Below are 26,702 nucleotides of genomic sequence, written 5' to 3'. Positions count from 1 at the left end.
CTAGCGGTGCGCGTCTGTAGTCCCAGCTACTCGGGAGGCTGTGGCACAATAATCGCCTGAACCCAGGAGGTGGAGGTTGCAGTGAGCCGAGACTGCGCCACTGCCCAGACCATGCCACTGCACTCCACACTCTAGCCTGGGTGACAGAGCAAGACTCCAAGTCAAAACAAACAAAATAAAAACAAACAAACAAAACAAAGAGTTCTTTTATTATGTATGCTAAACACAATGATACAGTTCCTGCCTTCAAAAGCCCACAAACCAATGCAGTATTATAATATTAAGTAGTCACACCTGAATTTTACTGTTTTAAATTTAATTATCTCAATTTTTTTTTTTATACAGAGTCTCACTCTGTCACCCAGGCTGGAGTGCAGTGGCACGCTCTCAGCTCACTACAACCTCCACCTCTCAGGCTCAAGGGATTCTCATGCCTCAGCCTCCTGAGTAGCTGGGACTACAGGCACATGCCATCACACTCAGCTAATATTTTTGTATTTTTAGTAGAGACGGGGTTTCACCATGTTGGCCAGGCTGGTCTCGAACTCCTGACCTCAAGTGATTGCCCACCTCAGCCTCCTGAAGTGCTGGGATTACAGGCATGAGCCACCACACCCAGTCTTCATTTACCCTTAATTCCAAGTATCACAGCCTAAAGTTTTCAGCGAATATAGGAAAGGCTTATATGGTCTTGAAGGAAAAATTAGTTAAAAACCAAGAGAAACTCATTTTGCATGGCCATCTACTTTCAGATAATGTTGCAGGGGTGTTTGTTTTGAGACAGGGTCTCACTCTGTCGCTCTGGCTGGAATGCAGTGGTGTGATCATGGCTCACCGCAACCTCCGCTTCCTGGCTCAAGCGATTCTGCAGCCTCGACCACCTGAGTAGCTGGGAGTACAGGTGCAAGCTAGCAACACCCGGCTAATTTTTCATAGAGATGGGGTTTCACCATGATGCCCAGGCTAGTCTTGAACTCCTGAGCTCAAAGCGATCTGCCCTTCTCAGCCTCCCAGTTTGCTGGGATTATAGGCATGAACCATCGTGCCTGGCCCCCAGATAATGATGGTTTTTTTGGGGGGTGGGCAGAGGGGTGGGTTTTTTTTTTTGAGACTGAGTCTCGCTCTGTCGCCCAGGCTGGAGTGCAGTGGCGTGATCTCAGCTCACTGCAAGCTCTGCCTCCCAGGTTCACACTATTCTCCTGCCTCAGCCTCCCGAGTAGCTGGGACTACAGGCGCCCACCACCACGCCCAGCTAATTTTTTTGTATTTTTGGGGGTTTCACTGTGTTAGATAGGATGGTCTCGATCTCCTGACCTCGTGATCCGCCTGCCTCAGCCTCCCAAAGTGCTGGGATACAGGTGTGAGCTAACACGCCCAGCTAATAATGATGTTTTAAAAATACACACAAAACACAGAATAAGGACAACTGAATTTCATTACCAATAGATGCTCTAACAAACCAACTTCAGATGTAATTTGCAAAATGCTATTTTTAGCCAACACGAGGCGGGCGGATCACGAGGTCAGGAGATCGAGACCGCGGTGAAACCCCGTCTCTACTAAAAATACAAAAAAAAATTAGCCGGGCGTGGTGGCGGGCGCCTGTAGTCCCAGCTACTCGGAGAGGCTGAGGCAGGAGAATGGCGTGAACCCGGGAGGCGGAGCTTGCAGTGAGCCGAGATTGCGCCACTGCACTCCAGCCTGGGCGACAGAGCGAGACTCCGTCTCAAAAAAAATAAATAAATAAATAATAAAAATAAAAAAAAAATGTGTTTCACTTCATTTCATCTGAATCATTGGTCTGATTCTTTAACAAGACTGTAGTGCTTCTCATGTTCTGCTTTCAGTTTTAACAATTGTGTTAAAAGGAGAGCTAAATACCAACAAAACACAGAGAAATAACAATAGGTCTTGTAAAGGCTTTTCAGATATTCAAGAAACAACACTGTTACTAGTGAAAACACCTTACATGTTATTTGACCAAAATGAACAATGATATAGCCAAAATAACTAAAGTAACATTTCACATTTTTCTATGATTACACTCCACATCTTTCTGCCTCCATACCAGCACAATAAACTATTTCTCCTTACTGTCTTGCAATTATTTTTTCTTTTTTTTTTTTTTTTTGAGATGGTCTTGGCTCACTGCAACCTCCACCTCCCAGCTTCAAGCAATTCTCCTGCCTCAGCCTCCCAAGCAGCTGGGATTACAGGCATGAGCCACCACGCTCAGCTAATTTTTGTATTTTTAGTAGAGACAGGGTTTCACCATGTTGGCCAGGCTGGTCTCAAACTCCCTGCCTCAAGTGATCTGCCCACCTCAGCCTCCCAAAGTGCTGGGATTACAGGCGTGAGCCACCACGTCCGGCCTCTTGTAACTATTTTCAAGAAAACCAATATTCCAATGATGCTAGTCAAGAAGCCATGATAAATGGATGTTAGTAATTACGCAATACTTTAGAATTAGAGCAGGCTATGTTTTATAATAAAGAGGAAATATGAAAACAGATTATTTCTAAAACAGTACCACAAAAGAAAGAAAAAAAATCTAGATTTCTATAAACAATTGGAAATGCTGGCACTTCACAGTGAATTCATAGAACTCAACTAAAGGCTGCTGGTTCCAAGATCTGGCTTGCCAAATTTTCCCCTATAGATAAACATTTAATATCCACTGTGTCGTTTTATGCCACTTCCTAGATTAAAAGTCTTTTGTTAATTCCATGAAGATAAATGAACACCCAGATTGTTTACATTCCAGTTATCTGCCACTAGAGGAACAGATCAGAGAAGAGCAACTTAAGCACAACATACAAGCTTTATTGAGACCTGCAAAACAATGAAATTTGACACATTCTCCATACAAAATATGCTTAAGGAAAAAAATTATGTTCGTTGGAAAAACCACAGTAAATACTCTTACTTTTTCTTTTTAATTTTTTTTATTTTTTACTAGAATCACTATGCCAGTTAGAATAAGTTTAAAGGTTGTGGGGGGCACTCCTATTCACTACTATCAGGGCTTTATCCAACAATGGCATACCAGTATAAAAGCTCTTTAGAAAATAATCACATTTCAAAATTATGCCCATCCTTTGACCCAACAGCTCCACTTCTAGAAAATTTATCCAAAATAAATGAGTGTGCAAATATGTATGTATAGGCTGGGGGCAGTGACTCAGACTGTAATCCCATCACTTTGGGAGGCCAAGGAGGGAGGATCACATGAGGCCAGGAGTACGAGACCAGCTTGGCCAATGTGGCAAAACCCCTTATCTACTAAAAATACAAAAATTAGCCAGGTGTGGTGGCACGTGCCTGTAAATCCCAGCTACTTGGGGGGCTGAGGCATGAGAATCGCTTGAACCTGGGAGGCAGAGGTTGCAGTTAATACAGACAGGAGGCAGGGAAATACAGGGTAGAAGAGGGCGGTTCTCCAGCAAAGGCTGGCCCTAAATGGGAACAAGCATTCCTGTTTTTGTGCCTAAATGTTGCCTTTGGGCCTACCACGCCCCCTTATCCTGTACCCATAGAAACCTCAACCCCCAGGCTGCACAAGCAGAAGAGCAGAAGAGCAGCAGAATGGCATGGCAGAGGAGAAGAGAAGGAGCATCTGAACATTGAGAGGAGTTTGGCTGGGGATGGTTGGAGAGGAGATGGGTCACAGGTTGGCCGAATTCCACGCGAAGATCATCTTTCCAGCTCCCCATCATCCTGCTGAGAGCCACTTCCACCACTCAATAAAACCTCTGCATTCACCACCCTCAAGTCCATGTGTGACCTTATCCTTCCTGAATGCCAGACAAGGACTCAGGTAATAAGAGGGCAGAGTGTAAAAGGCTTCACTCTGACTTATACACTTAGCCATCTGTAGACGGCAACTGCTAAAAGAGCATTAATTGTAACACACCCCTAGACGCTACCATGGGGCTGGAGCCCAAAAGCACTCTCCCTGGCTCCTGCACCCGCCCGTCTGCATGTTCCCCCTCCCGTAAGGGGTTTGAGTGAGGGGCAGCTGAGCCACACTGCTATCACAAGTCCCAGAAGGGGGTCAGGAAACTCTCCCGTTTCACTGTGAGCCAAGGTCAAGGCACTGCACTCCAGCCTGGGTGACAAAGTGAGACTCTCTCTCAAAAAAAAAAAGTATGTATTGATTAAAAATACATCTATAATGTAAAAAAAAAAAAAAAAACAGTAAAGCATATGGTGGTTACTCAAATTAAACACAGAATCACCATATATTCTAGCAATTCCATTTCTAGGTATATACCCAAAATAACTGAAAGCAGAGACTCAAACAGATATTTGTACACCAATATTCAAGGCAACATTATTCACAGTAGCCAAAAGATGGAAACAACCTAAGTGTCCACTGATGGATGAATGGCTAAACAAAATGTAGTCTAGGCTGGGGGCGTTGGCTCACGCCTGTAATCCCAGCACTTTGGAAGGACGACGTGGGCAGATCACGAGGTCAGGAGTTCGAGACCAGCCTGACCAACATGGTGAAACACCGTCTCTACTAAAAGTACAAAAATTAGCCGGGCACGGTGGCATGCGTCTGTAATCCCAGCTACTCAGGAGGCTGAGGCAGGAGAATCGCTTGAACCCAGGAGGCGGAGGTCACAGTGAGCTGAGATCATGCCACTGCACTCCAGCCTGGGTGACAGGGCAAGACTCTGTCTCAAAAAAAAAAAAAAAAAAAAAAAATAGTCTATACATAAAATGGAATATTCAGCCTTTAAAAATAATGAAATTCTGACACTTGTTGCCACAAAGATGAACCATGAAAATTGTGCTAAGTGAAATAAGCCAGACACAAAAAATAAACAAATATTGTATGATTCCATGTATATAAGATAACCAGAATAGTCAAAATCATAGAGACGAAAAGGAGAATGGCGGTTCTGTGGACTGGAGAGGAGTGGGGTATAGGAAATTATTGTTTAATGGGCACGGAGTTTCAGTTTGTAAAATAGAAAAGTTCTGGGATGTACAGTGGTGATGGTTGCACAATAATGTCAACATACTGAATGCCACTGAACTGTACATTTAAAAACAGTTAAAAACAGTAACTTTGGCCAGGCATGGTGGCTCACACCTGTAATCCCAGTGCTTTGGGAGGCACAGGCAGGTAGATCATCTGAGGTCGGGAGTTCAAGACCAGCCTGACCAACATGGAGAAACCCCGTCTCTACTAAAACTACAAAATTAGCCAGGCATGGTGGCACATGCCTGTAATCCCAGCTAGTCAGGAGGCTGAGACAGGAGAATCGCTTGAACCCGGGACGTGGAGGTTGCAGTGAGCCAAAATTGCGCCATTGCACTCCAGCCTGGACAACAAGAGCAAAACTCTGTCTCCAAAAAAAAAAAAAAAAAAGTAACTTTAATGTATATTTTACCACAATAAGGAAGAAAAGCAAAGCAAACCATATCACAACTTCTAGACCGGAATGAACACTGTGTTTATTATTTTTGAGTCCTGTGGTGACTCTTCTTCCTTTGCTTTCTCATTATTCAGCACCCCTATACAAGTCATCAAGAATAGGACCAAAGATTCACCCTTGTAGTTCAAAGCATAATTATAGAAGTTACAATTTGTATCCATATTCTAATAATTAAACCCTGAATCAAAGTTAAAACTTGGAGCTTCTTTGCATAAATTTTCGATGACATAAGATTAAAGTTAAATATGTTCATAATGTCAGGTTTATAAAAAAAAGAAAAACAAATAAAAAATAAATTCCTACGTAAATTATCTTCTCTTTGGCAAAAATTTCAATCTAGTAGAAGGAGGAAAAGGAATCTCAAGAGGGCTGGGTGCAGTGGCTCACGCCTGTAATCCCAGCACTTTGGGAGGCCGAGGCGGGCGGATCACAAGATCAGGAAATTGAGACCATCCTGGCTAACATGGTAAAACCCCGTCTCTACTAAAAATACAAAAAACTAGCTGGGTGTGGTGGCGGGCGCCTGTAGTCCCAGCTACCAGGAGGCTGAGGCAGGAGAATGGCATGAACCCGTGAGGCGGAGCTTGCAGTGAGCCGAGATTGCGCCACTGCACTCCAGCCTGGGCGACAGAGCAAGACTCCGTTACTAAATAAATAAATAAATAAATAAGGAAAACCTCAAGAGATATAACTGAATACTCATATTAGAAAGTCCCCAGAAAACTGAAGAATAAACTATTGAAATTTGAGCCTTAATGAATATGCAGTTTATGGTCAAAATAAGTGAAAGGGGGAGCTAAGTCTGACATCAAAGTAAACAGAAAGTCCCACCCAAGAATAGAAAGTCCCACCCAATCCCATCCTGCGCCTTAACATCCTCAGACAATGGTGTAACTCTAGCATAACCCAAAATATGTAGTTGGGGCACACGTACAGAATTTACTCCACCAAGGAATGGGAGTACTTAAGGGATGAATCCAAACTCAGTCCGAGCTGAAACTATTTTTTTTGAGACAGTCTTGCCCTGTCGCCCAGGATGGAGTGCAGTAGTGCCATCTTGGCTCATTGCAACCTCTGCCTCCCAGGTTCAAATGATTCTCCTGCTTCAGCCTACCGAGTAGCTGGGACTACAGGCACATGCTACCATGCCCAGCTAATTTTTGTACTTTTAGTAGAGATGGGGTTTCGCCATGTTGGCCAAGCTGGTCTTCCTGACCTCAGCTGATCCACCCACCTTGGCCTCCCAAAGTGCTGGGACTACAGGTGTGAGCCACGGCACCCAGCCCTAGCTGAAACCTTATTGCACTCAAGACCCAGATGTTTCCAGGTATGAGAGCAGTGTTCCTGCTTAGCCAGGCACTCACTGCAAGACACGTTGTCGTCTGACACAATCTATAAGCAAAGGAGAGCCAGGTCAACAGACTCACGCTCCAAAGGAAACCAAGAGAGCTATCTTCAACTGTGAAAATGAATCAGGAAATCATTTATATGGTCACAATCAGCACTTAGAGAAAAACACATTGGAAAAGATGAGTGTATCACATGTATAAGGGTGACTATTGATTCACATTTTTTTTCAACTGTCTATGTGTGCATGTATGTGTATAGGTGTGTGTAGGTGGGGAAATTGCCACCAAAAATGTTTTAAAAATTCATTGTTAGGCCAGGCACAGTGGCTCACACCTGTAATCCCAGCACTTTGGGAGGCCAACACAGGAGGATTGCTTGAGTCCAGAAGTTTGAGACTAGCTTGGTTGACGTGGCAAAACCTTGTCTCTACGAAATATACAGAAATTAGCCAGGTGTCATGGCATATGTCTGTAATCCTGGCTACTTGGGAGGCTGAGGCATCAGAATTGCTTGAATCTGGGAGATAGAGGTTGCAGTGAGCTGAGATTGCACCATATTATTATGGAAATAGACACTTGCACCTATACACAGAATCACCATGAAAATGGCTGCACTCCAGCCCGAGCAACAGAGCCAGACCCTATCTCAAGAAAAAATACAATAAAATAAAATTCATTATTGTAGAGAAACTTTTGTATTAACACGTGTACCTGAAGACATAAGCAAGAATATTTTTGTAAGAGCAACAAAATGGGGAAAAAAAATCTATCTTTAGAAAAAAGACAAATTGTGGCATAGTAATAAAATTAATACAAGTATCTGAGAAATGCACAACAGTGCATAAACCTGAAATAAATTGCAAAGAGGTAACCTATCTGTTCTCAGTTTTTGAAAATTAATATACTGCCTAAAGTAATACAAGAGAAAGAAAAGGAAAGGTTTTTTTTCGTTTTTTTTTTTTTTGAGACACAGCCTTGCTGTCACCCAGGCTGGAGTACAATGGTGCAATCTCGGCCCACTGCAACCTCCACCTCCCGGACTCAAGCCATTCTCCTGCCTCAGCCTCCCGAGTGTCTGGGATTACAGGCATGCACCACTGCGCCCAGCTAATTTTTGTATTTTTAGTAGAGATGGGGTTTCACCATGTTGCCCAGGCTGGTCTTGAAGCCTCAGGTGGTCCACCTGCCTCAGCCTCCCAAAGTGCTGAAATTACAAGCATGAGCCACTGTGCCTGGCCAGAAAAGTAATTTTTAATAAAATATTTTAATATACAAATGCTCAGGTATAATCATCCTAAAATTCATATTGTTACAGAAATAGACACTTGCACCTATACACAGAATCACCATGAATGTGACAGCTACAAATGTAGATTGAGACAAATAAGCTGAATAGGAAAATCAAATACCATAAGGGGCAATGCCATTAGTAATAGGATTTTCTAAAACAGTGAACAACTCTTGGTAAAGTTCTGAACAAAACAAAGTACAATTTGCTCCAGGTTAATACTCAGTAGTTACATTCCTGTAAAATTCAGGGTCTGTTAAAACTATGTTTAAAAAAAAAAACCCTTTGTGTCTAAATGTAAAACAGAATTAGAATAACATAAGTATAGGCCGGGTACAGTGGCTCACGCCTGTAATCCCAGCACTTTGGGAGGCCGAGGTGGGTGGATCATTTCAGGTCAGGAGTTTGAGCTCAGCTTGGCCAACATGGTGAAACCCCGCCTCTACTAAAAATACAAAAAATTAGCCAGGCATGGTGACGGGTGACTGTAGTCAATCCCAGCTACTTGGGAGGCTGAGGCAAGAGAATCGCTTGAACCTGGGAGGTGGAGGTTGCAGTGAGCCGAGATTGCATCACCACACTCCAGCCTGGATGACAGAGCGAGACTTTGTCAAAAAAAAAAAAAAAAAAAAAAAAAAGATAAGCATAAACAGGTTTTTCGCCTACAAGAAGGTTTGGGGAAATAAAGTTATGCAGAACTGTCTCATATCTTCTGGGATGTCTGGCATTCCTGGCTCCTGTTCATTGAATGTCAAAACTGGACTCCTCCTCCTCTAATCATTGTGGCAACCAAAAGTGCATCCTTAAAGATCCAAACACACGTCATAGTAGCAGTACTATCCTTGTGAAGAACCAGAGCCTTCAAGCAAGGAGAGAGCTCAATATGGCCTCCAAATTGCCCTTATTTTCATGACACCATGAGTTGAATAGGATAAAAAGCCTAACCAATTTCTAACTCTGGTAAAGAAGGTCTATTTGTTTGTGTTACTATAAAGGAAACTGAAACTAGGAAATTTATAAGGAAAAGAGGTTTAAGTGGCTCACGGTTCTGCAGGATATACAAGCATGGCACCAACATTTGCTTGGCTTCTGGTGAGGGCCTCAGGAAGCTTACAATCATAGTGGAAGGCCAAGTGGGAGCAGGCAGATCACATGGCAAGAGCAGGGGAAAGGGGGTGGGGAGGTGCCACACTCTTTCAAACAACCACATCTCACGTAAACTCACTGAGCAAGACTCATTTATCACCAAGGAGATAATGGTAAATCATTCATGAGGGATCTGCTCCCAGGATTCAATCACCCCCCTGACCCCATCTCCAACCTGGGAATCACATTTCAGCGTGAGATGTGGAAGGGACAAACAACCAAACCATATCAGGAAGGAAGAGATCCTGTCTCAAAAAAAAAAAAAAAAACTGTTACATTCCCAGATGTTATAGTTTATACAAAGTGTTTTTGTTTAAATTTAATCCTTATAACTGGCAGATATCATAAGACAGATGTCATTATTCTTTTCATATTACTTACAAGGTGAACAATCTCAAAAAGGTCAGTCACAAAGCTAGTAAGTGACAGAGACAAGATTTCAAGCCCTCTGATTTCAAATCCTGTGTTCCTTCCACCAAACTAAACTGCTTTACAAATATCCAGTATGGCAATACAGATAAAAAGGAGTATTCATGGCACAAGATCAATATAAAGACTCTTGATTGGCCGGGTGTGGTGGCTCACACCTGTAATCCCAGCACTTTAGCAGGTCAAGGTGGGTGGATCACCTGAGGTCAGGAGTTCGAGACCAGCCTAGCCAACATGATGAAACCCCGTCTCCATTTAAAAAAAAAACAAAAACAGGCTGGGCACAGTGGCTCACACCTGTAATTCCAGCACTTTGGGAGGCCGAGGCAGGTGGATCACCTGAGGTCAGCAGTTCTAAACCAGCCTGGCACCAACATGGCGAAAGCCCATCTCTACTAAAAAATACAAAAAATCAGCTGGGCGTGGTGGCTGGCGCCTATAATCCCAGCTCTTGGGAGGCTGAGGCAGGAGAATGACTTGAACCCAGGAGGTAGAGGTTGCAGTGAGCCAAAATCACACCACTGCACTCCAGCCTGAGCATCAGAGCAAGATTCTGTCTCAAAAAAGAAAAAAAAAAAAAAAATTAGCCAGGCATGGTGGCGCACGCCTGTAATCCAAGCTACTTGGGAGGCTAAGGCAGGAGAATGGCTTGAACCCAGGAGGCACAGGTTGCAGTGAGCAGAGATCGTGCCACTGCACTCCAGCCTGGGCGTCAGAGCAAGATTGTCTCAAAAAAATTAGCCAGGCATGGTGGTGCATGCCTGTAATTCCAGGTACTTGGGAGGCTGAGGCAGGAGAATCGCTTGAACCCGAGGAGCAGAGGTTGCAGTGAGCTGAGATTGCGCCATTGGACTCCAGCATGGGTGACAGAGTGAGACCCTGTCTCCAAAAAAAAAAAAAAGAAAGAAAAAAAGACTCGATTTATTTTGATACATGACAGACTGTTGTATTAATACTTGTACTGTAGGCTGGTGCAAAAGTAATCATGGTTTTTGCCATTAAAAGTAATTGCAAAAACCACAATTACTCTCTCTATATATATAGAATCTCACTTATTTCTGAATATGAGAAATTCTTAAATATTGGCAGTCTTGTCCTAGATTGAAAAATAAAAAAGAAGAAACATTTAAAAAGAAAGACATAAAATTTTAGGAGCCACTATGACAAGCAGTGTTTAATTTCTTCCTAATACCTGAAAGGCTCTGGGTCAGAATCCTAATATGTTTTCTACTTAATCAAAGATTTCCAAATCCCATCATTGATTCTGACAACAAATTAACATAATCTTTTTAAAAACCTTTCCATTTGGGGACAAATGTATAACCATTAAGAACTTTATAAAATCTTGCCTTAACTAAAGTGCTTCTAATGAAGTCGCTATCAATCCTCTCAGTGCCATGCTTCTTTCTTGATAAAACACTCTCATGGTTCCAAACACCTATATGCACATAGTAGTTTACAATATAAGACAAAAATAAAAACAAAGGCATACTCAGGGCTTGATGTAAGAGGAAAAAAGGAAGTGGCATGTCGTATTATTTCAGCTGAAGAAATAAGGAAGTAGGATCATTTACCAACAAGCATAATCTTCATGAGCACGTCTCTAAAGGGCAGAATGATATACTCAGGTTTTCCTAAAAAAGAATAGCAGACAATGGTCTACCACACTCATCTCTCCACTAATTCAAGCCCCAAATCCAAGAAGAAAAACTAATTTAACTGACCGTTCTGATTTCTAAAGAAAAAATAATAATGTATGCTTCTGGATTCATGGTTCAAGTTTAACTGACTAGAACGACGGCTTTAGGAGTTGCAATATGCAAATACATAAGTCATAACCTAAAACAGAGGCTGGAAGTTTGTCCTATAATATTTTATCCCTCTTTTTTGTTCTTCTTTTCCCTAAAGGATCTTTACCTCAGTCAGAACTATGGTTGTCTAAGCCAACATCTCCACCCAAGCACCACTTTATTTTCTCCCTCATACACATTGTTACACCCCTTTTCCTGACTTAAAATTCACTCCATTCCAACTTCTATGGTGTCTCTATGACATCTACACAAGTTAAACTGACTTCTTTGATTCATAGCTAATAGAACGTACATGCAATAGAGCTTAAAGGAATATCAATTACATGAATACTTCTGGAAAGCAACTGTAAATACAAAGAATAAAGCACTCTGTTATATTGAAAAAAATTGCAATTCATCATGAAAAACCTTCAGTTCAAGGTACCTAGGATATAGATTAAGATTAAATTTAATATAATTTTTGGCCGGGCGCGTTGGCTCACGCTTGTAATCCCAGCACTTTGGGAGGCCGGGGCGGGCGGATCACGAGGTTAGGAGATCGAGACCACGGTGAAACCCCGTCTCTACTAAAAATACAAAAAAAAATTAGCCGGGCGTGGTGGCGGGCGCCTGTAGTCCCAGCTACTCGGAGAGGCTGAGGCAGGAGAATGGTGTGAACCTAGGAGGCAGAGCTTGCAGTGAGCCGAGATTGCGCCACTGCACTCCAGCCTGGGTGACAGAGCAAGACTCCGTCTCAAAATAAATAAATAAATAAATAAATAATAATAAATTTAATATAATTTTTAAGCTTTTTTTAACAAATAGAAATAGGGGTCTCGCTATGTTGCCCAGGCTGGTTTTGAACTCCTGGCCTCAAGCAATCCTCCTGCCTTAGCCTCCCAAAGTGTTGAGATTACAAATGTGAGCCACCGCACCTGGCCTAAAATTAAATTTAAATGTCTCACCCAAGTGCCTCAAAACGTGCCGTCATTCCCAAACAGATTTACAGATATTCTGAATATCGATTGACAAGTATTTGGGGGTTACTATATAACTGTCTAAATACCAACAAGGAATTATAGGACTCACTTGAAAATATAATAACTACTATATACACAGCACCTACTATATTCAAGGCACTGTTCTAAGAATTTACATATAAATGTGTATAAGTGTGTATAATCTCATTTCATCAACACAAAGAAACACTAAGAGATAGGGGCTATAATTCTAATTTTATTTACTTTTTTTTTTTTTTTTTTTTTTTGAGACAGAGTCTCACTCTGTCACCCAGGCTGGAGTGCAGTGATGCAATCTTGGCTCACTGCAACCTCCGCCTCCCAGGTTCAAGCAATTCTCCTGCCTCAGCCTCCGGAATAGGTGGGACTACAGGTACGCGCCACCAAGCCCAGCTAATTTTTTGTATTTTTAGTAGATACGATGTTTCAACATGTTCTCCAGGCTAGTCTCAAACTCTTGATCTCAGGTGATCCACCCACCTCGGCCTCCAAAAGTGCTGGGATTACAGGCATGAGCCACCGTGCCCAGCCTCTAATTTTAAAGATGAGAAAATGTGGCTTTGAAAGAAGGCAAGATTTGAAATCTTGGCTTCAGGCCAAGATGGTACAGTAAATTAACCCAAATAACTATATATATATGTGTGTATCAAATATATAAATAAATAATGCATAGCTGGCTCAAAAAATAATGTAAATACCTTCCAGGCATTGATAAGTAATACAAATGCAAAGCGGTAAGGCCTCTGAAGCCAGAGGCCTACTGGGCTCCTGGCTCAGAAGCAGGCAGTGGCAGCTGGGAGTTTGGCTTCCTTGGGGAACAGGCAAACCTGGCCTGGCACAGGGGCTCACACTTGTAATCTCAGCAATTTGGGAGGCCGAGGCAGGAGGTCACTTGAGCCCAGGAGTTTGAGACCAGCTTGGGCAACACATAGAGGATCCATCTCTACAAAAAATTTAAAAATTAGCCAGGGCTGGGCACGGTGACTCAGACTGCATACGAAGCACTTTGGGAGGCTGAGGCCGGCAGATCACCCGAGGTCAGAAGTTCCAGACCTGCCTGACCAATATGGTGAAACCCTGTCTCCACTAAAAATACAAAAAATAGCCAGGCGTGGTGGCGGGCACCTGTAGTCCCAGCTACTCAGGAGGCTGAGACAGGAGAATTGCTTGAACCTGGGAGGTGGAGGTTGCAGTGAGCCAAGATCGTGCCACTGCACTCCAGCCTGGGGGACAGAGTGAGACTCCATCTCAAAACAACAACAAAAAATTAGCCAGGCATGGTGGCACATGCCTATAAGTCCCAGCTACTTAGGAGGCTGAGGTGGAGGATCACTTGAGTCCTACAGTGCTGGTCCGGGCTGCAGTGAGTCATGACTGTACCACTGTACCGCAGTCCAGTCTGGGCAACAGAATGAGACTCTTACATTAAAAAAAAAAAAAAAAAGACAAGACAGAGTCTGCCAGAGCTAGGGTGGGGGTAGGGTTCCCTTACTTATAAAGAAGGCTGAAAGCAACTGGCCAACTCTGCCTGGAGCTATTGCTTACAGGAAATAACTCTTAAGTTGCATGACCTAGACACAGCTTCAAAAACAAGAAAGAGGCCTGGTGCGGTGGCTCACGCCTGTAATCTCAGCACTTCGGGAGGCACAGGCAGATGGATCACCTGAGATCAGAGACCAGCCTGGCCAACATGGTGAAATTTTGTAAAAATACAAAAATTAGCCAGGCATGGTAACGCACACCTGTAATCCCTGCTACTCAGGAGGCTGAGGCAGAAGAATCGCTTGAACCTCGGAGGCAGAGCTTGCAGTGAGCCGAGATCGCATCACTGTACTCCAGCTTGGGCAACAGAGTGAGACTCTGTCTAAAAAAAAAAAAAAAAAAAAAAACAAGAAAGAGACTAAGCCACCTGCTAGCTCTGTGACTGGATCTGCAATATCCACAATATCAACAGTATCTCTAAGGAGCAGGAACTCTAAACTTTGTTCTAGAATTGGGGTCTAGAGGCAATCAAAACTACTGTACAAGAAAGAGAAAACAAGACAGACAGTGAAAGACAGTTCTCAAGAATAGAAGACAACTAAAGCTGCTGTTATGTCTTGATTCCAATCTCCATTTCCTGAATATGTATCTATTAAGACTGCTTCTGGTGCTCTCTCACATGCCTCGGTATTTATAAGATAAACCCTCAAGCAGTTAAGGTAACCAGAAAGAACCTAACACGCTTAAACCTTTTCTACTTTCCCAACAAACCAACAATCATGATCATCTGAAAATGTTATTTTTTAATGTGATAAAGTTACAAAAACCTATTCCTAACTGATAGCCCTTGAAAAGTACAAAAATAAGCATCTAGATTTACCAGTTAAAGAAAAGTGTCTTTATAACTAACTTTGTTGAGTGGACCTAAGCAAACTTTAAGTGTTATTGGAATCTCTCATATTTAGCCTTCCTATTATCAACCAGACACAGGACTTTCCTACCACTAGGAAGGGAGTGGTTTCCACTTTTAAGATGACACAATTGAAAAGTTTTGAAAAGGAATTAAAAATAGTCTCAAGAGAATAACTTGAAATAAAAACTATGTTTTAGTAAAATATGAGTCAAATTAGTAATCCATCACTTAAATCCTAGATCTATGTCTGCTACTACCTAGCTTTAGCTAACCTACCTAGGCTTCGGGTCCTTTATCTGTTTAAAAAAAAGAACACTTTATGAGGTCTCTTGGGCTCTTCTAATTCTGACATCATAAAATTCTATTAAAGGTATGACAGGAATGTTTGCTAAGTGTAAACATATTCAGCATTTACACAGTGTTTTCAACACCTTCAAAAAACTCTACCAGTGCCGTCCACCACTTTCTCTCCTCCCAAAGTCACATAAGCAGAATCTAAAAACAAAACATGGCTAGGGCACAGTGCCTCGTGCCTGTAATCCCAGCGCTTTAGAAGGCAGAGGTCAGGGGATCTCTTGAAGCCAGGAGTTCGACCAGCCTGGGCAACATACCAAGACTCTGCCTCTAAAAAAAAATAAAAAATTAGCCAGGTATAGTGGTGCATGCCTGAGTCCCAGCTACTCAGGAGGCTGTGGCAGGAGATCACTTGAGCTCAGGAGTTCAAGGCTGCAGTGAGCTATGATCACACCACTGCACTCCAGCCTGGGAGACAAAGTGAGACCCTGTCTCTACAACATTAAAATAAAAACAAAATAAAACATTTTCTGAGATATTTCCACAATAATTTTTTTTTTTTTTTTGAGACGGAGTCTTGCTCTGTCACCCAGGCTGGAGTGCAGTGGCACAATCTCGGCTCACTGCAAGCTCCGTCTCCCGGGTTCATGCCATTCTCCTGCCTCAGCCTCTCCGAGTAGCTGGGACTACAGGCGCCCGCCACCACGCCCGGCTAATTTTTTTTTGTATTTTTAGTAGAGACGGGGTTTCACCGTGGTCTCGATCTCCTGACCTCGTGATCCGCCCGCCTCGGCCTCCCAAAGTGCTGGGATTACAAGCGTGAGCCACCGCGCCCGGCCTCACAATAATTTTTAATATGGTAATATATGCTAGAACTTTAATTGGAGAGGTATAATTTATATATACTCTCCTGAGTTTGAAAAACACATAACTATGTAACCACCACCACAATCAAGATATAGAACAGATACAAAAGATACACAGAACACCCAAAAAAATTCCCTCATGCCCTCAGTAGTCAAACTCTCTTCCAATCCCTTGCAACCCCTGGTCAATTTTCTTTCCCGAAGGGCCGGGCGTGGTGGCTCATGCCTGTAATCCCAGCACTCTGGGAGGCCCAGGCGGGCGGATCATGAGGTCAGGAGATCGAGACCATCCTGGCTAACATGGTGAAACCCCGTCTCTACTAAAAATACAAAAAAATTAGCCAGGCATGGTGGCTGGCGCCTGTAGTCCCAGCTGCTCGGGAGGCTGAGGCAGGAGAATGGTGTGAACCCGGGAGGCGGAGTTTGCAGTGAGCAGAGATCACGCCACTGCACTCCAGCCTGGGTGACAGAGCAAGACTCCATCTCAAAAAAATAAATAAATTTTCTTTCCCTATAGTTTTGCCTGTTCCAAAATACCACAAAAACGAAATCACACAGTATGTGGCCTTTTAAGTCTGACTTCCTTCATTTAGCATAATGCATTTGATATTGTACAATGTTAGTGAATGCATTGCCAAATCATATGCCATTGTATAGATGTGCCATCCTTTATCAATTTACCAGTTGAAGTGCATGTGCATTATTCCCAGTTTTTGGCAATTATGAGTTTGGTGCAAAAGTAGTTGTGTTTTTTGCCATTAAAATGGCATTAAAGCTGTGTGCCGTGGCTCACACCTGTAATCCCAGCACTTTGGGAGGCTGAGGCGGGCAGATCACTTGAGGCCAGGAGTTTCAGACCAGCCTGGCCAACATGATGAAACCCTGTCTCTACTAAAAATACAAAAATTAGCTGAGTGTGGTGGCACATGCCTGTAATCCCAGCTACTCGAGAGGCTGAAGCAAAAGAATTGCTTGAAAACCTGGGAGTCAGAGGTTGTAATGGGCCGAGATCGCACCACTGCACTCCAGCCTGGGCCATAAAGCAAGACTCTGTCTCAAAAAAGAAAAGGCAGTAAAATGGCAAAAACCGCAATTACTTTTGCATCAACCTATACTGCATTTGCATATAGGTTTTTATGTGACTGTGTTTTCATTTTACTTGAATAAATACCCAGGAGTGAAACTGTGGACCATTCTGGTAAGTGTACATTTAATTATATATTTTACATGTTTTAAATTTAAATTAATATTTTATATATTTTAAATATATATTTTGCATCAACCTATACTGCATTTGCAAATAGGTTTTTGTGTGACTGTGTTTTCATTTTACTTGAATAAATACCCAGGAGTGAAACAATGGACCATTCTGGTAAGTGTACATTTAATTATATACGACAACCTGCCAAATTGTTTTCCAAAGAGGCTATACCAACAATGAATAAGAGTTTTGGGGCCAGGGGCAGTAGCTCACACCTGTAATCCCAGCACTTTGGGAGGCCAAGGCAGGAAGATGGCTTGAACCCAGGAGTTCCGAGACCAGCCTGGGTAACATAGTGAGATGCCATTTCTATAAAAAAGGTTTTTTTAATTAGCCGGGTGTGGTGGTACATGCCTGCAGTACCAGCCACACAGGAGGCTGAGATGGAAGGATCGCTTGAGCCTAGGAGGTCAAGGCTGCAGTGAGCCATGATTATGCCACTGCACTCTAGTCTGGGTGACAAGGTGAGAGACCCTGTCTCAAAACAAACAAAAAAAGGTTTTTGGGCCAGGCGCAGTGGCTCAAGCCTGTAATCCCAGCACTTTGGGAGGCAGAGGTGGGCGGATCACGAGGTCAGGAGATCAAGACCATCCTGGCTAACATGGTGAAACCCCATCTCTATTAAAAAAAAAAATACAAAAAATTAGCCAAGTGTGGTGGCAGGTGCCTGTAGTCCCAGCTACTCAGAAGGCTGAGGCAGGAGAACGGCGTGAACAAGGGAGGCGGAGCTTGCAGTGAGCCGAGACTGTGCCACTGCACTCCAGCCTGGGCAACAGAGCCAGACTCCATCTCAAAAAAAAAAAAAAAAAAATTTTTTTTGAATTTTGTTCTTTGAGACAGAGTCTCAGTCTGTCACCTAAGCTGGAGTACAGTAGCACAATCTTGGCTCACTGCAACCTCTGCCTCCAGGCTCAAGCAACCCTCCCACATCAGCCTCCAAATCACTGGGATTATGGGAGTACACCACCACATCCAGCTAATTTTTGTATTTTTAGTAGAGATGGGGTTTCACCATGTTGGTCAGGCTGGTCCCGAGCTCCTGACCTCGTGATCCGCCCGCCCTGGCCTTCCAAAGTGCTGGGATTACAGGCATGAGCCACCGCACTTGGCTTTTTTTTTTTTTGAGACAGAGTCTCACTCTGTCACATAGGTTGGAGGGCAGTGGCGCGATCTTGGCTCACTGCAACCTCTGCCTCCCAGGTTCAAGCAACTCTCATGCTTCGGCCTCCCTAGTAGCTGGGATTACAGGCATGTGCCACCACACCTGGCTAATTTTTGTATTTTTAGTAGAGACAGGGTTTTGTCACGTTGGCCATGTTGGCATGGTGGCTCATGCCTGTAATCTCAGCACTTTGGGAGGCCAAGGAAGGTGGATCACTTGAGGTCAGGAGTTTGAGATCAGCCTGGCCAACATGGTGAAACCCTGTCTCTACTAAAAAAATACAAAAATTAGCCAGGCATGGTGGCATGTGCATGTAATCCCAGCTACTCGGGAGGCTGAGGCAGGAGAATTACTTGAACCCAGGAGGCAGAGGTAGCAGTGAGCTGAGATCACGCCACTGCACTCCAGCCTGAGCGACAGAGCAAGACTCCATCTCAAAAAAAAAAAAGAAAAGAAAATTTCATGTGGAATTTATCATGTTTATCATGACTTTTAAGGCAGTTTTAAACTACCTGTCTAAACAAAAATATTAAATATACTTACTCTTTCTAAAATCTTTACCCAAAGGGAGTAAGAAATAAGGAGAAGGGGCAGAGAGTGGTAGACTCCAAAATATTCAGTACTACACCCTGACCAAATTGCAAAGTAATTTAATTAAACACTTTCCAAAAAAAAAAAATTCGGGTATTGGCCGGGCGCGGTGGCTCACGCCTGTAATCCCAGCACTTTGGGAGGCCGAGGCGGGCGGATCACGAGGTCAGGAGATCGAGACCATCCTGGCGAACATAGTGAAACCCCGTCTCTACTAAAAATACAAAAAATTAGCTGGGCGAGGTGGCGGGCGCCTGTAGTCCCAGCTACTCGGGAGGCTGAAGCAGGAGAATGGCGTGAACCCCGGGGGGCGGAGCCTGCAGTGAGCCAAGATCATGCCACTGCACTCCAGCCTGGCTGACAGCGAGACTCTGTCTCAAAAAAAAAAAAAAAAAAAATTCAGGTATTTTAGCAGCACTCTCAAAAGTCCAGGCATACTTTTACTAATAATTAACTTGTAACACTTTGTTATTCATAAGCCCTTATAGAGTATAACTGTTTTAATTCTATTCATTCCATAAGAATGTATTGATTACCAATCAAATCTCCAAAGAGTATAAGCAGTACTATAGTATTATATACAAAAATCACAGAATTTTAAAGGTTAGGAGAGATTTGAAAGAATAATCAAGATAATTTTACAGAGTAACAAAGTTTGGGGAGGATGAGGCTTCACCACACTAGATATCCACACTTATTATAAAGCTACGGTAAATAAGACAGTGTAATATTGACATAGGGATAAGCAAATAGCACGAAAACAGGCTCACATGTATATAGAGATAAGATACTAACTTAAGATCCTCACTGAAGTGAGAGGAATGAATGCTACTCAATAAATGGTGTTGGTCCTATTTATTTTGTATACTTAAAAAATAACATACTCATTATTCACTATAATTTTTAGAATATTTCAGCATTAAAAAAACTTTAAAGATCATCCAGTCAAATATTATCACTTTATAAAAAGAGAAACAAAGACCTAGAGAAGACATTTAGCCAAATCATGTAGGCAGGATAAGAATTAAACTCATATATCATGTTTATTAACATTCAATACACACATAAAGAGCTTCTCATTCACTCCTTAAGTCAGCCATGACAGGAATAATGACACCAAATCAGAAGTGGAGGAGACACAAAAGGTATGGTGAAGGACATGGCCAATCGGTACTATCATTTCCTGTGATGCCTAGACCCTCTTTCAAGGAAATTGGCCAAAAACTCTAGCCCTCTCCTGGAAGATTAATCTTATCTAAACCCAAACTAATGATGAAGAATAATTCTATGGTCTCGGTATGCAGGGAACTCAGAAAGAAAGAAGAGAATTTTTGACGGGCATGGTGGTTCACGCCTGTAATCCCAGCACTTTGGGAGGCTGAGGCAGGAGGATCACCTGAGGTCAGGAGTTCAAGACCAGCCTGGCCAACATGGCAAAACCCCATCTCTACTAAAAATACAAAAAAATTAGCCGGGCATGATGGCACATGCCTGTAGTCCCAGCTACTTGGGAGGCTGAGGCAGGAGAATTGCTTGAACCCGGGAGGCAGAGGTTGCAGTGAGCCAAGATTGCAGCAAGCCAGCACTTTGGGAGGCCAAGGCAGGCAGATCACTTGAGGTCAGGAGTTCAAGACCAGTCTGGCCAACATGGCAAAACCCCATCTCTACTGAAAATACAAAAATTAGCCACACATGGTGGTGCATGCCTATAGTCCCAGCTACTTGGGAGGCTGAAGCAGGAGAATCGCTTGAACCCGGGAGACAGAGGTTGCAGTGAGCCAAGATCACGCCACTGAACTCTAGCCTGGGTGACAGAGCCAGACTCTGCCTCAAAAAAAAAATTTAAAAAAAGTAGTAGTGCTATAGTAGGCCCAATTATTAGGTCCAACAATTTTCATCAACTTCCTTTTTCACTCAGTTTCCAGGGAATGTTAATTTTAAACATTACATTTGCAGAGTCTCACAAAGACCAGTTAAACAGTGCTGAAAACTGTCAGAAAGTAGTTGCTCCTATTCTAAGACTCAAAGTACAGAGAGAAGTGACTTATCTTCTCTAGAAAAGCAATTTAAGGTTACTAAGTTTGTCCACCATCTGTTAATTCAGATAAAAATCTCCTTTGATAAATCACCCCTGAAATATATGACAGGAGTATAGGTAGTAAAGAGAAAGAAACTGACAGCCTATTTGCAAACTTAGAAATCTCGATTTAGGCCAGGCGCGGTGGTCCACGCCTATAATCCCAGCACTCTGGGAGGCCGAGGCTGATGGATCACCTGAGATCAGAAGTTTGAGACCATCCTAGCCAACCAACATGGTGAAACCCCGTCTCTACTAAAAATACAAAATTAGCCAGGTGTGGTGGTGCACTCCTGTAATCCTAGCTACTCCAGAGGCTGAGGCAGGAGAATCGCTTAGAACCTGGGAGGCGGAGGTCACAGTGAGCCAAGATTGCACCACTGCACTCCAGCCTGGGCGACATAGGGAAACTCTGTCTCAAAAAGAAAGAAAGAAATCCCAATTTAAACTTGGGCCACTACTACCACACAATGATATGCTCAACAACAAATGTAAAATTGACTACATTTATTTAATCCATTTAGCACTGAAAGTTAAGAGTATGAGCTCTGGAGCCAAACTATCTAGGTTTGAATCCCAGTTCTACCACTTACTGTGATACTGGGCAAATCACTTACCTTCTCTACCTCAGATTCCCTACTAGTAACATAAAAATTATAATAGTGCTGCCCTCACAGGAGTTATCATGAGGATTAAATTAGTTAGTGCATGTAAAGCACTCAGAATGCTTCTTGGAATGTAGCATTGGCTGCTGCTAGTATTAATATTATCATTATTATCTGATACTTTACTAGCCTATCAGTTCTCACAAGTGGCCCAAATGTAGAATAGTTTCCTAACCGGATCACACTATTTTAACATTCTTGAATCAGTGATTCTATCAGTGAATCAAATTCAGAAAGTACCTCTAGGCTGGGTGCAGTGGCTCACACCTGTAATCCCAGCACTCTGGGAGGCTGAGGTGGGAGAACTGCTTGAGGTGAGGAGTTCAAGACCAGCCTAGACAACATAGCGAGACTTCATCTTTATTTTTTAATTTTGTAATAGAAAAAAAATGAAAAAACCATAGCTCTCTACAAAACACAGCCTGAAGTCTTTCTTTTGAATCATTCAACTTATCAAAGTTCCCACCAATATTAACCAATAGCAAATATTTACTCCAAAAAATCAACATGAATTATCACTATATGAAAGTTTGGAGAAATCTTCTATTTGGAATAATTATTTCATTTTATTTTTAATTATAAGATCCATCTCTGCTCTTACAAATGAGAATAAATCTGGATCCATAAGTAGTAATAAAACACACAATCTTTTGCTAAGATATTTACTATCGATCTGTAAATTTGCCTTTGTCAAAGATATTCACCAAAAAAAGTAAGTGTGCAATATATTTAATCATCTGGAAAACACAAGTTACAACTACTCTAAGATGCCACTTTATACTCACTAGAATGACTAAAATCAAAGGGACTAACAACTCAGGTAGTGGCAAGGATGTGGAGCAACTGATCTCATAAACTGCTGATGAAGTATTAAAACAGTATAACCATTCCATGGTTCTCTTTGGAGAACCATTTGGCAATTACTTTTTTTTTTTTTTTGAGACAGAGTCTCGCTCTGTCGCCCAGGCTGGAGTGCAGTGGCACGATCTCGGCTCACTGCAAGCTCCACCTCCCAGGTTCATGCCATTCTCCTGCCTCAGCCTCCCAAGTAGCTGGGACTACAGGCGCCCGCCACCACACCCGGCTAATTTTTCTGTATTTTGAGTAGAGACGGGGTTTCACCATGTTAGCCAGGATGGTCTTGATCTCCTGAACTCGTGATCCGCCCGCCTCAGCCTCCCAATGTGCTGGGATTACAGGCGTGAGCCACTGCAGCCAGCCGGCAATTTCTTATAAAGTTAAACACACGTGTGCCCTGTGACACAACAATTCTGCTAGGCATTCACCCAAGAGAAATGAAATGTTCACAAAAATACTTGCAAAGCAATGTTTATAGCAGCCTTCTCATTATAATAACAAAAAACTAAAAATGATCTGGGCCCAGTGGCTCATGCTTGTAATCCCAGCACTTTGAGAGGCTGAGGTGGGCAGATCACTTGAGGTCAGGAGTTCGAGACTAGCCTGACCAACATGGTGAAACCCCATCTCTACTAAAAACACAAAAATTAGCAGGGCATGGTAGTGCACACCTATAATCCAACTACTCAGGAGGCTGAGGTGAGAGAATTGCTTGAATTGAGAAGGTGGAGGTTGCAGTGAGCCAAGATCGCACCACTGCACTCTAGCCTGAGCGACAGACCAAGACTCTGTCTCAAAAAAAAAGAAAGAATGACACAAATATCAATAGAAGAATGGAAAAACAAAGTGTGGTATATTCATAAAATGACGTACTGTGTCACTTAGAAATTATCTGTTGTCTACAATAATGATGTAGAATTTACTATACAATGAGGATGCCTATTTTTAGCCTCATTTTTAGTTTCTTCAAATTCTGTCTCATTTTAAAGTGCATTTTAAACAGTCTCTAGTTGAAGATCATTTTGATTCTGAAAATAACCTTACTTTTTGTTTAGTAACTCACTTGGGTTTTCTTATCACAATAGAAACTTTTGAAGGATTTTTGTTTTGTTTCGTTTTTGTTGACGGAGTCCCGCTCTGTCGCCCAGGATGGACCACAGTGGCGTGATCTCAGCTCACTGCAACCTCTGCCCCCTGGGTTCAAGGGATTCTCCTGCCTCAGCCTCCTGAGTAGCTGGGATTACAGGCGCATGCCACCACGCCTGGCTAATTTTTGTATTTTTAGTACAGACATGGTTTCATCATGTTGGCCAGGCTGGTCTTGAACTCCTGATCTCATGATCCGCCCACCTTGGGCTCCCAAAGTGTTGAGATTACAAGCGTGAGCCACCGTGCCCGGCTTTGAAGGATTTTTAAATTGGTGCCTTTCAGAAGCAACTAAGTCACAGGGTTTTATTAAATGATACTCCTATAGAAACTCTTGGCCGGGCGCGGTGGCTCACACCTGTCTAATCTCAGCACTTTCGGGGGCTGAGGCAGGCGGATCACGAGGTCAAGAGATCGAGACCATCCTGGCCAACATGGTGAAACCCTGTCTCTACTAAAAATACAAAAATTAGCTGGGCGTGATGGTGCATGCCTGTAATCCCAGCTACTCGGGAGGCTGAGGCAGGAGAATCGCTTGAACCCAGGAGGCGGAGGTTGCAGTAAACTGAGATCGTACCACTGCACTCCAGCCTGGCGACACAGCAAGACTCCATCTCAAAAAAAATAAAAGAAAAAAAAAGAAACTCTTAAATATATTTGTGTATATATATATATATATATATTTTTTTTTTTTTTTTTTTTTTTTTTTTTTTTTTGAGACACGGTCTCGCTATTGCCCAGGCTGGAGTGCAGTGGCACAATCACAACTCACAGCAGCCTCAACCTCCTGGGCTCAAGTGATCCTCCCACCTCAGCCTCCCGAGTAGCTGGGCCTACAGGCACACACCATGCCTGGCTAATTTTTGTATATTTTACAGAGACGAGGTTTTGCCATGTTGCCCAGGCTGGCCTGGAACTCCTGAGCTCAGGCAATCCAGCCTCCCAAAGTGCTGGGATTACAGGCATAAACCATCACGTCTGGCCTATTTTTCTCTTAATCATGCTCAGTCCATATTCATCTAACTGAAGTGTTCTCTCCAGAAATTACTCATGTAAGAAGAGACTGGCTTAAAATGACTACTGTGATGGAAACAATGCCATAAGCAGATATAACCTGGACCTGAGGTAAATTGACTACTGTAATCAACAAACTGTGGCTTACAGCTTGCAATTTTCTATTCATTATGGTTTCCTCAGTAAAACAATAGATGTATGAAACAAAAAAGGACTACTACTCAGCAATAAAAAAAGAATGGCCGGGCGCGGTGGCTCACGCTTGTAATCCCAGCACTTTGGGAGGCCGAGGCGGGCGGATCACAAGGTCAGGAGATCGAGACCACGGTGAAACCCCGTCTCTACTAAAAATACAAAAAAATTAGCCGGGCGTGGTGGCGGGCGCCTGTAGTCCCAGCTACTCGGAGAGGCTGAGGCAGGAGAATGGCGTGAACCCGGGAGGCGGAGCTTGCAGTGAGCCGAGACTGCGCCACTGCACTCCAGCCTGGGTGACAGAGCGAGACTCCGTCTCCAAAAAAAAAAAAAAAAAAAAAAAGAATGTATTACTGATTAACACAATAACATGGATGAATCTCAAAACTATTAAGCAAAAGTAGTGATGTTAATTTTAAAAATGCATATGGAATGATTCCATTTACATGAAATCCAAGAACAGATTTAAAAGCAGAAAGTAGCTAGGGAGAGGGAGGGCAAAAGAACTTGGCGGGGACATGAAACAACAACTTTCTACAGATCATTTGTACAGATTAAGTCACAGTTCTGAATATTATTCATCCCTAGATTCCACATAAAGATCAAGGATCACCCAAAAGAAAAATGGACCAAGAACAGGAATAAGCAACTTCACTTAAAGGAAATGTTAATGATCATAAATGTCCCACTAGTGACCAAATAAATACAAATTTCAGAAACCAGTTACTATTTCCTATCAAATTTGCAAATAATTTTAAATAATAACATGCTGGCAAAGCTGTATATCTCAATCTCATACATTGTTAATGGGAATGTAAACTTGTACAGCTGTTCTAGAAAGCAACTGTGCAATGTTTTGCTCTCCTGAGAGCTCTAGAAATGTTAATATACTTTGACTTGATAATTCTACTTACAATAATCTATTTTGAGAATATAGAAATACTGAAAAAGAGTCATATTTAGCAATATTCATTGTTTTATAATAATCGGAAATCAATAAATGCACTAAGTGTGAACACAATATAAATTGGTTCTATAAATAATATATCCATTAATGGAATATTCTTCAGCTGTTTTAAAATGTTTTCTGGCTGGAGACAATGGCTCATACCTTTAATGCCAGCACTTTGGGAGGCCAAGGCAGGTGGATCACTTGGGGTTAGGAGTTCAAGACCAGCCTGGCTAAAATGGTGAAACCCCGTCTCTACTAAAAATATAAAAATAAGCCGGGTGTGCTGGCGCACATCTGTAACCCCAGCTACACGGGAGGCCGAGGCACGGGAATCGCTTGAACCTGGGAGGCAGAGATTACAGTGAGCCGAGATTGCAACATTGCACTCCAGCCTGGGCAAGAGAGCAAGACTCTGCCTCAAAAAAAAAAAAAAAAAAACAAAACAAAACTGTTTTCAAGTAATTGTAATAAAAATAATAAAATACATATTATATGATATGTTGTTTAAAAAGCAGGCTCCAAAATTATGCATATAGTAAAATATGCACGAAGAAAAAACAGAAACAGACAATAAATGTTAATGTAATTTTTTAAAATGAATTAGGGGCCAACATCATAGAAACTATGATTCTATTTCACAAGTGTCTGGGTTTCATTATAAGAACACAAGTGATATCCCTCACTAAGTAGGTCTAGTGGCGGGGAGAACAAAAAGACTAAAAGAATAAGAACATTCATTAAAGGAAAAAACCATTAGC

The 26,702-nt window shown here is 42.5% G+C and overlaps 1 protein-coding gene across 23 annotated transcripts in view; it reads right to left on the bottom strand.

Annotated features, from left to right (window-relative positions):
• NUMB (NUMB endocytic adaptor protein) overlaps positions 1-26,702 on the bottom strand; it is a 205,041-nt gene that overhangs the window by 157,875 nt on the left and 20,464 nt on the right. For 5 of the 23 annotated variants that reach the window (XM_063644204.1, XM_063644217.1, XM_063644211.1 and 2 more), the window contains exon 2: positions 11,012-11,100. The exons of 17 other annotated variants lie outside the window; for them this stretch is intronic. The gene's annotated coding sequence lies outside the window, so the exon portion shown is untranslated. Of the gene's footprint in view, positions 1-11,011; positions 11,101-11,236; positions 11,292-26,702 lie in introns of those variants that run through there. One more of the 23 variants, XM_063644212.1, reaches the window with a different exon arrangement.

This window comes from Symphalangus syndactylus, chromosome 8 (assembly GCF_028878055.3).
Source record: "Symphalangus syndactylus isolate Jambi chromosome 8, NHGRI_mSymSyn1-v2.1_pri, whole genome shotgun sequence".
NCBI classification, from domain to species: domain Eukaryota; kingdom Metazoa; phylum Chordata; class Mammalia; order Primates; family Hylobatidae; genus Symphalangus; species Symphalangus syndactylus.
This window is presented reverse-complemented; position numbering and strand designations above follow the sequence as displayed.